Here is a 10,786-nt window from a genome sequence, read left to right on the forward strand (position 1 = left end):
CAAGCCATTTTCACCAAAAATTGAAAGAAAAAAGTCTGAAGATGTCATAATAGCCCAAATTCTGTACAGCACCACGATTTGAAACAGTCAATGGCATTTAAACTAATTTCTTTAGTAGCTCAGTTCCCTGACCTGAGTGCTGCTCTTTAATTAAATAGCAAGAAAAGATGGCTCAAGTGGTAAAATGCGTGTCACACATGTGTTTGAATCAGGGAGGGTGGTTTCCAGCTGGTTTACACTAGAAGTGTGAGAATGGCAGAAAGCATGATCCTCTCACAGATGCTACACCAACAGCCAAAGGAATGCCTGCTGTTTAGACAAAGAAGCTATTTTTAAAGTTTAACACAAATGGAAAGTTTTGACTCTGCAAGATCAGGAAGCAGTAATTCATTTTGATGAGACCCTAGTTGAATACTCTGTGCACTCTCAGAATCACATTTTAGAAACTAGAAATATCCAGAAGGGAAGCTATAAAAGTATTAACATCTTTTAAAATAAGATCTAAGGGAAATGGTAAGATCACTTGAATCATTCAACCAACAGAGATAAAACTGAAAACTTCCGGAAAATAGAGACTATGGCTTGTTCTCTTTTGGATCCCCCAAAGTGCCTAGCACCATGGGTGCACAGTCAATGTTTCACTGAGGGCTAACTACTACAGACAGCCTTATTTTGCATGTGGAACAATTATAAGAACAACATTCTCTCAGAATATACAGATGTTAGATGTTGAAGCCTAAGACCTCTGTTTCCTCTGACTTCTGACTGATGTACTCAATTAAGTCCTATTTTAGGGGGGCCACTAGGTACACTTTTAAAAATGGCCAGATCAATGACTCTCTTCCTCCACTTCCCTTCCCCCTGTGCAGGAAAACTATGTTTCTACAGAATGTGATTCCAAATGGGAGCCAAAGTAGGGCTCCTGGCCCCTTTCTCTGAAGATTTCTAAGCCCTAGAATCCTCTTGGAGAAGGAGTACTGAGTGGGTTTTAGTGTGCATTGCAATGCTCAGGGGGCAGGGAGCAGTGAATAACATTGTTTCCTCTCAGCCAGCAGGGAATGGAAGATCTGAGGAAGATGGAACACAGAGACCCTTCACATGTGTGAAACGTGGCCTAATGGATATCAAGCTCTTCAATATTTTCTCCCAACACTTCTTGATGGAGTGTAGGTAGATGCCCTTTCCTTCATGGGCCAAGTTGAAATTATGAGTAGGAGGCATACATGTTTCGCCTCATAATAAAACAAGCAAGCATGGTTTTAATTTTAGAACAAGGAGATTCAAGTTAGAGCTAAGAGAGACTCTTCTGTCAGTAAGAATTACTCACAACGGAAACAGTTCCCACTAAAATGCTCATGATGTGACTTGCAAGTAGATGCCTAACTAAAGTCAAGTTTCCATATTGTTCATGCATGTACTATAAGGAATAAAAAGGGGAGAATCCAATAGAAAAATAGGAGATTGTGGGCGTAGAAAACACAGAGAAATGTAGCACAGTAATTCAACAAGATTGGCAATAAATATTTCATGATTGGTCACAAATGATTTGTTTTCAAAATTCATTAATGAGAGATTGAGCTGAAATTTGTCATATAAGAAACCTCTTTGTCACCCTGGAGGAGTGTTCTATTTGGTTTTGGGCTTTATTTATTAATGAATTTCACTTTTTGTCAAAATGCTCAGGTGTGGAACCAAAATCTATCTGCAGAGCCACTCAATTTAAAACACGGATTATCCTCTTTAATCTCTCCCAGCATGCCTTAAGTCCCCATTCTTGAGCTATCCATTTCTCCTTCTCAGATGAAAACTTTTCAAATCTCACCTGTTAGAGGAAGTTACTTTTCCTTTTGCCAAATGATCCAAATAATGTGTGATTTAAGGTGATTGTTCGTCCAATCCTCCAGGTGCCTGATCTTATAGAGCACATAACCTTTTCCCACAGCTTTATTCTGAGGAAGATTATTTTGTGAATCATGATACAGCTGGTATCACTTAAGGAAGTATGATGAGACAAACTGAGTGAGTGAGTGCAAAACCAACTATTTTTGAGTGAAGAAGGAACTAGCAACTGAAGATGAAATGCAGCGAGCTCCTTGGGGTCTACATCTGCTGCCTCCTGACTCAGCTGGGACCCTAGGACTGCTACTTGACCACAATTCAGAAGATACCTTGAAAATTTCAAAGAAATGTATAATTTAGTTAATTTTCATGTTAGCTTATCAGCTTCTACACGGTAGAAAAAAGACTGTTGATGTAATTAAAGTGTCAACAAAATTTCAGAAAATGTATAGTTCATGGAATTGTGCTGGGAAAACACTTCTCACGTAGACTTATGGGTAAGTAGTAAAATTTTTATACTTCCACTGGCTCCCTATTAATTTGGAAGACAGAAGATGATGCAGAGGAAATTTATAAAGAAAGGCAACTCTTGATTTGGATTCTTAGTGAGTATCAGAAGGTTCACTCAACCTTTATCACTTACCATCATGCATCATAGACATTTTTAAAAATTGTTTTAACATTTTCTTTTTTTTCCATATACACACTGCCATTTCTTTTTCTTTTTTTGTTTTTTTTAGAGATAGGGTCTTGCTTCATCGCCCAAGCTGGAGTGGAGTGGTGCGATTTTGGCTCACTGTAACCTCAAACTCCTGACCTTAAGTGATTGTCCCACCTTGGCCTCCCAAACTGCTGGGATTACAGGCGTGAGCTACCACAATCTGGTTTATAGATATATGCTTTTAAACAACAGAAAATAGTGAAGGTGGAAAGTTGTTTTTTGTTTTTTTTTTTTAATTTTCAAAAGCATGAGTGACACAAATTTTGTGATCACTGTCTGTTAAGGTGTATTTGCAGGACTTCCTTTTCCCTCTTGTTATTGTGCCCTGTTTTTCCTTGTGAAGCTGCATCACGTGAGCTCACACAGAGGTTCTGCCTAGGTATTCTATTGGCATTTACTGTAACCAGTATGTAGAAAACACAAATGACCAAAGTCATTGCTTTTAAAGCCTTTTTCACAATCGAATTTCCTGTGGAGAAGCAATATCCCAGGAGCATAATAGATTTTTTCCCCCCTTCTTCTATTTGTACAGACACTTTCACAGATAACTAATCAGTTGCAATTCTAATCTATATTTCTGATTTGTTTACATGCATCATGTAGGCTGGCAATCTTTTGAATTTAAATGTGACTTAAGTAAAATAAAATAAACCACAAGTAAATGACACAGAATTGCTAACAGTGGGAACTTTGTTTACATTCCACATTCTGAAAATATTTTGTTAAGCTGGCTAGGGAAACCACATGGTTGAGACAGACTGGGTGATGATTTGGTTTAGTGCCTGGCTGGAACCAGGATGGAAAAAGGGATGGCATGTGATATAGCTGTCTGTCACCTCAAACCCAGAGAAAGAACACATTTTCTGCACACATGTGATCTGTGCTTTAACAGAAGAACTCTGCTAATCCTAGCCAGAGCATCACGTGCACCTGGCAGTAGGCCAGAACAATATGCCAGTCTATTGGAGTCCTGGGATAATAACCATCTCTTTCTTTCTGTAGTCATCAGCGGATGCTGCTTCTCTCATGAAACTCTTTTGGAGCCTATTTTTTCTTCAAGTCCTTTGTTCCCTTCTGCTTTCTGGAATTATCCTCTAATACACTCATATTTCTCTCTTTCCATCTCTATTTGAAGGTCTATTGAGAGGCTTCTGTATTCTCCTAGTCCCCGCTGCCTCTCCCAAATGGTTATTCCAACTCAATTAAATTAAATTTAGCAATAGCTCTGAAGTGTTCACTAAGGTGACAAGGCACTCCTAGAGGCCACTGGAAACACAAAGATGCTCTTTAATAAGGTCTCCTTCCCCCAGAGATGAAACATTGCAATGGACAGACCTTTACCAGGGTGCAACATGCAATTTCTTGGTGTAAGAAATGAGGAAGGAGGCAGAGGTAGGCGCGAAGATGGAATTTAGAAAAGAAGAATGGAACTTGAACAGGCCTTTTCTAATAGGAGATACTTCTAAGACACAACTCAGAAAATTAGTTATTCTATTATCTCTTTGTTAGGAATATATTGTCCACCTGAAGAGAACCAAGGAAGAACTTTATTTAGAGACATAAGAACACTTCCACATTGGGGTTTTTTTTTCCAAAAAAAAAAAAAAAAGAACCTCCTTAAGCACATGTATACCTTGAGAGTGCATCAAGAAACACATCCCACTTGGGGATTTCAGGAGCCCCAACGGGGAGTAATTGGAATATTTGGAGGAGGGGGTGAGGCAGGGCAAGAACAGGAGTCTTCTCTTCCAACTCCTGATGTGTCCATCCGAAAAGGAGAGAATATCCAGGAGCCACTATGAGAAGCAGAAGAATAGAAACTGTTCCACATTCTGTAGGCATGTCTCCAATTCTCTGCCCTCCTGGGAAAGTAGAGGGAGTCCTGCCACCCTGACACTCTCACTAACCTCTGTCTTCCCTGTTCTCCCTCTGGCCCAAGTCCACCTGGGCTAGCTCCAGTCTCTGTTCGCTGAGCCTGATGACACAGCTTGGACAGCGCTGCTCTGCTTGGCTGTTGTTGCACCATGTTCAGAGAGTCCTGCTGTTCATGTTCAGAGGAGTGGTGTCCAAAACTTCCAGCCTGTGCCTGCTTTCTGCTGGGTATCCTTTGTCCCAAGCTCCACAGACCTGCTCCCGCTTGTGCCTTCAGCCTTCCCTTCTTGCCTTCCCGGCTTCGGAAAGAGCCTCTCAACATAGTCATCAAAGAGCAACACATAAAACTCTAGAGTGAGAAACTGGAAAAATTCTCCAACAAATTTAAAAACGTTTAGAGAAAATTCTTTCCTCCATGACATAGATTTGCTCACAAAGCAGAAGAATAATATAGTTAATACTTTCTTCATTCTCAATAAAAGAGGATATTTGAAATAAACATATGCATAAACACATATACATGAACAGAAATAAAACTTTAACTGAAAACAATAAAAAGCAAACCTAACTCTGTAGAAAACTGAGCCATGTGTAGATTATTAGCTTAAAGAAATGATTTAGAGTGTGAAGAAATTTTTTTACTATTTCATTCAGATATAAATCACTTACAATTGTCCATTTTAGGTATGCAATTTGATGAGTTTTGGTCAGTGTACACAGTTGTGTTACTGAAACCACAGCAAACTTTAGAACTCTTTCATCACCCCCAACACCTTTCTTTGAGGCCCTCTGCAGTCAATCCCTATACCTACTTCAGCCCTTAGACCAAGGGAACCACTGATCTGCTTTCTGTCACTGTAGCTTTGCTTTTATAGAAATGTTTATCAATGAAATCATACAATATATACTCTTTCATGTCTGGCTTCTTTCACTTAGCATGGTGTTTTTGAGATTCATTCATATTGTGCATTTCACTAGTTCATTTCTTTTTATTGCTGGGTGCCTTGTATGTATACACCACATTTTGTTTATTATAGATAAGCATTTGGGTGCTTTCCATTTTGGAGGTTATTATGAATAATGCTACTGTGAGCATTCACATGAAAGTCTTCATGAACATATGTGTTCATTTCTTTTGGGTAGGTATCTAAGGATGAAAATGTTGGTGCATTGGTATGTTGATACGTACATATGGCAAATGCATATTTTACTTTTAAAGAAACTGTCAAACGGTTTTTTCAAAAGGGTTGTTGCATTTTGCATTCTCACCAGCAATACATAAGGATTCTGGTCACACCCCATCCCCACCTATAATTGGTATTATCAGTCATTGTAAAGTTAGCCATTTTAATGAATATGCAGTGGTATCTCATTATGGATTTAGTTTGTATTTCTCTACTGATTGTTGATATTAAGCATTTTCCTGTGTGCTTGTTGGCCATTTATTTATTCTTTCTTTTGTAAATGTCTAGTCAAAATATTTTTGCCCATTTTTTTCCATCGGATTAATTGTCATTTTCTTCTTGAATTTTATGAGTTCTTTTTATATTCTGAATGCAAGTCCTTTGTCAGATAGGTCACATACACACACACACACACACACACACACACACACACACACACACACACACATATACTCAAATCTATGGCTTACCTTTTCATTTTTTAATGAAGTTTTTCAAGAAGCAAATATTATTAATTTTCATGGAGTTTAGTCTATCAGTTTTTTTCTTTCATAGTTTGTGTTTTTTAGCCCTCGACTAAGAAATCTTTGACTAACTGAACCCAAAGGTATTTTCCTGTGTTTTCTTCTGGAGCAAATATTTTGAATAAACAAGTAAATAAAAAATAGATTATAAAGAGCTATCAATCTATAGGCTATTGAGGAAAAAAGTAAATAGACAAAATAGATCAGAAATGATAAGTGAAAGTGAACAGAGAAAAAACTCATTATAAATCTAAAAACATTTAAAATTCAAATCTAAGAACAAAGGTTTGGGATGGGTAATCATAGGCAGGGCAGAAGTGGGGAATAAAAAGAGAAAATATGCCATACATGTTTCAAAGACAGTGGAAAACCAAACATATATTTGTCTTCATATATTTTGTATTACTATAACAGAATAGCTGAGACTAGGTGATTTACAAAGAAAAGAATTTTGTTTGGCTCACAGTTCTGATGGCCAGAAAGCTCAAGATTAGGCCTCTGTATCTTGTGAGAGCTTCAGGCTGCTTCCACTCACGGCAAATAGCAGAATGGAAGCTAGTGTATACAAAGAGATTACATGGTGAGAGAGGAAGCAAGAGAGTGAAATCAAGGAAGCCAGATTCTCTTTACCAACCTGCTCTTGCAAGCACTAATCTATTCCCATGAGAACTCACCCCAGTGGAAGGGCATTAGAGGACATGAATCTATTCATGGGGGATTTGTCCCCATGACCCAAATACCTCCCAATATTGCCACATTGGGGATCAAATTTCAGCAGGGGTTTAGGCAGAGACAAACCAAATCATATCCAAACCATAGCAGCATTGTAGTTAAATTTTTAGGTTTAGAAAGTATTTTATCTTTCTTGTCTCAGGCCTTGAATCCAGACGACTCATCCACTCTGGTATCTTGTACCTACTGGCTCCTGAAATAGAGGACTAGGATGCCTTCCTGACCCTGCCAGGTTCTGCCCTGCTAATCTACTTGTTCTCCTATTCTGAACCCTGAGGCATTTGGCTCCTTGAGCCCTGCCTTGTCCTCTGCTTTCCCCCTCCAGGTGCTCATATCGACTCTTCTCAGCATCTACATGATCTCCAGACATCAGAGGATACTAGCCTGGGAAATCCAGGCCCCAGACTGGTCCTGTGGCTGACACTTAATCTATCATTCCCTGAGGTGGAAAAAGAGAAGGCTTAGGAAGATATTACTTCAATAAGATCTAAAGCCAGTTTAGCTTAAGATGTATCCTTTCCAACAGTGAAACATGAGATGATAGAGCAACATCTAGAGAACTTGACAGAAAAATAATAATTTAATAATCCAATGGAAATTAGTTAAAAAAAAAACTTCAAATATGCATATTTCCAGAATATAGATGATCCCAGTGTGATTTCTACAAAAGTTGCTTTAACATGTGCTCCAAATACTAAGAGATAAATCAGAGAAGAACTGAATTAGTGGAGAGTATGTAGATTTAAAAAGCTGGAAATAGATTTAAAACTATCTGAAGATGAAGATATGGTGAAAGATATTAACCAATAAATAGGATAAGAGCTGTTCTCATAAAGTTAAAAATAGTATTAGGAGATAGAGCATGAAATTATGAGTGGCTTGAAAGATAATTTCAGGAAATAAGTGAATTCACAAAGATGGGTTAGCGCTTGCTGCACACAAAAAAAGCACTGAGCTAAGCATGATTTGTAAGATAAATACATAGAAAAGCATAAGCCCTGTCCTTGGGGAGCTTATAATGTACGTAGTGGGAGGAGAAGGCTTACTGTCTTAGTGACACTTAGATAACGATGAGGGAGCAAAGTGTCTCTGTACTGTGCAGGAGCCCATCTCAAGTACTAAACTAGAGCATAGGAAGTTTGAATAAAGTAGGTCAAGTTCTAGAGAAGATACTTTTAGAAAGCTATAGAGAGTCTGTGTCTATCTATGGCCAGAAGGAAAAAAGGGTCTGGCAGGTAGGAAGTCAGGTAGAATTGACCACGTTCCAGGGGTGCATCTGGAACCCAGGAGACTGGTGACTTTCCAATCATTTCATCATCAAGTGAAGCACAGAAGTGACCATTCCCATCTCCCAGTGGGTATTCTTCTTTCTGAAGGCAACCTTCCTATCTGCAGTTCTGTGCTACTTCTTGGGTATGCTCTGGAATGTGGTGGCAGCTGGCAGGAGACTGAGGAAACTCACTGCCAGAGGAGCTCCCTAATGGGTTGTACCATTTAGATCAGCTTTTGAAATGTATATTGAACATCTCCCATGTCTGTAAATAAGATGCTTCATAATCCCGGCTTGGGCATAGCCTCTAGTTCAGTGGGAGATTAGCCACATCAGTAGATGATTTCTATACAATGGGGTCAATGGTAAGTGCAAGAACTGAATTTTGCACAGTGCCCTGAGTGTATACAGAGGGAAACTCAGACTGACTCCCAGAGTCTGTCAGGGAATGACTGCTGGGGAAAGAATACTTGAAGAATTATAGGAATTTGCCATGTATAGGTAAGGGAAAGAAGAAAGGGGTATTCAACATGGGGGGGGGAGGTTTCTACACAGGGAAGTTCTTCAAAAAAAAGTAGGGCATACAGTATGCTGGTAACTATGTGCATCTCAGTACTACTGGAGCTGTGGACAGTGTGGGGCACAAGGAAAGACGTCCCCATATGCCGGGTTTTGAAGAGATCTCCAGCCCATACTGAGTCTAGACCATATCTTATGGGGCATATGGTACCACTGAGGCATTTTAAGCAAGGGAATGTTATTATTGCCAGACCTCCAGTCTACATAGCTCACTCTGGCTTGCTCTTTACTCTCAAGTGAGAGATAATAAGCCTTGGAACAAGGTCAATGGTAGGAGAGAAGGGAAAGAAGTAGACATACTGAAGAAATGTTTAGGAGGTAAAATCTGTGGTGGATGAGGAAAAGTGAAATGCCCAGGATTTCTCCTAGCTCTCAAGCCTCCTGGGTGGATCTTGGTGTCATTAAAATGTAGTATGAGGTGTGAGCAGATATGAGCCAGGGATATGAGAGCTAGGAATACAAGGAGATTTCTGTCTCTTAAAAATAATTGCCTTTTATTATTAATAAAAGCAGAACAAGTACAGTGTAGAAAATGAGAAGATGCAGAGAAGCCAAAAATAAGATGATGAAAAGATCCTTTCCAGCACCCCTTGATTATAACTATTAAATTGTTAGCATATATTCTTCCAAATCTATCTTTTCTAGGAGACCATACTGTGTTGGCTTGTTAGTTACTTTTTTTTAGTTAACAGTCTCCAACTTTTTCTGTCCTTAAATTTTCTTCTCAGCTGGGCTCAGTGGCTCAGCCTGTAATCCCGCGTCTTTGGGAGGCTGAGGTGTGTGGATTGCCTGAGCCTGTGAGTTCGAGACCCACCTGGGCAACTTGGCGAGACCTCATCTCTACAATAAATCAAAAATTAGCCAGGCATGGTAGCGCACGCCTGTAGTTCCAGCTACTTGGAAGGCTGAGGAGGAAGGATCGCCGGAACCCAGCAGGTCGAGGCTGCGGTGGCCAGGAGTGGCCACTGCACTCCAGTCTGGGTGACAGAGTGAGACTCCAACTCAAAAAAAAAAAATTTTTTTTCTTCTCATCATTGTCTTCAAAAATCCTTTATAACTAGTGTATCTAAATCAGGTTCTAACCCAAGACCAGGAAATACACCTGATTGCTATGTATTGCAGACATTATTTCATACAGCACAATCTCTTTTTCCATGATACTGTCTTGTTAAAGAGACAGCGTGTATTGAATACCTGGCAGGGCAAGATGAACTTCAGAATGTCCCAACTTCTGCATCTATCTGGAACTATCTAGAGGAGGTGTCATTTATCTTGGTCCTCTATCCCGTGGGGAGATTCTTCCACAGTCACGCTAGTGAAAATAAAACAATAAGCATAGAAAATCATAAGTCTAAATAAAGTGCAAAGACAGCAAGTGCAATACAGTTTCGAAAAAGGGAAATAATATTTGAGCAGGTTCCGTACTATAAAGCCATTAAGAAAAGCTCTGTGAATCTGAGACAGACAAACCTTGCAATATAGTCAGGTCTTAGATACAGTAGGAGAAGGAAGAAGATTCAAGGCAGGAAAATGGGAAAAAGGATTGAAGTTAGGAGTAAACATTGGAGCACGTTTAAGAGGCAAAAAGGAGACAAGCCAAATTGGACCAGAAGTTTCTTTGTAGGTATCTTTGTGGGTAGAATATGGATAGTGAATCAGATAGAGACAAATTCCAGTGAGACAGTACAATGAATAAAGGCTCAGATAAGGGAGAATATAAGACTCTGACCTAATGACTTAGATCAATTCTTTTTATTCAGAGAATGCTGTTACTACTTACCAAAATCACTGCGTGATAGAAGTCATTGCTAATTATGATTGCTGTTATATGTAATGAGAAAATTATCACGAGAAGTGTTTAAAAAGGATACCTTCAGCCGGGTTTGTTGGCTCAGTCTGTAATCCCGCGCCTTTGGGAGGCTGAGGTGAGTGGATTACCTGAGCCCGCGGGTTCGAGACCACCTGGGCAGCGAGACCTCACCTCTACAATAAATCAAAAAATCAGCCGGGCGTGGTAGCGCATACCTGTAATTCCGGCTACTTGGAAGGGTGAGGCGGAAGGATC

The sequence above is a fragment of the Carlito syrichta genome, unplaced genomic scaffold (genome assembly GCF_000164805.1).
Source record: "Carlito syrichta isolate Samal-C Ts95f unplaced genomic scaffold, Tarsius_syrichta-2.0.1 Scaffold306975, whole genome shotgun sequence".
In the NCBI taxonomy this organism is placed as follows: Eukaryota; Metazoa; Chordata; class Mammalia; order Primates; family Tarsiidae; genus Carlito; species Carlito syrichta.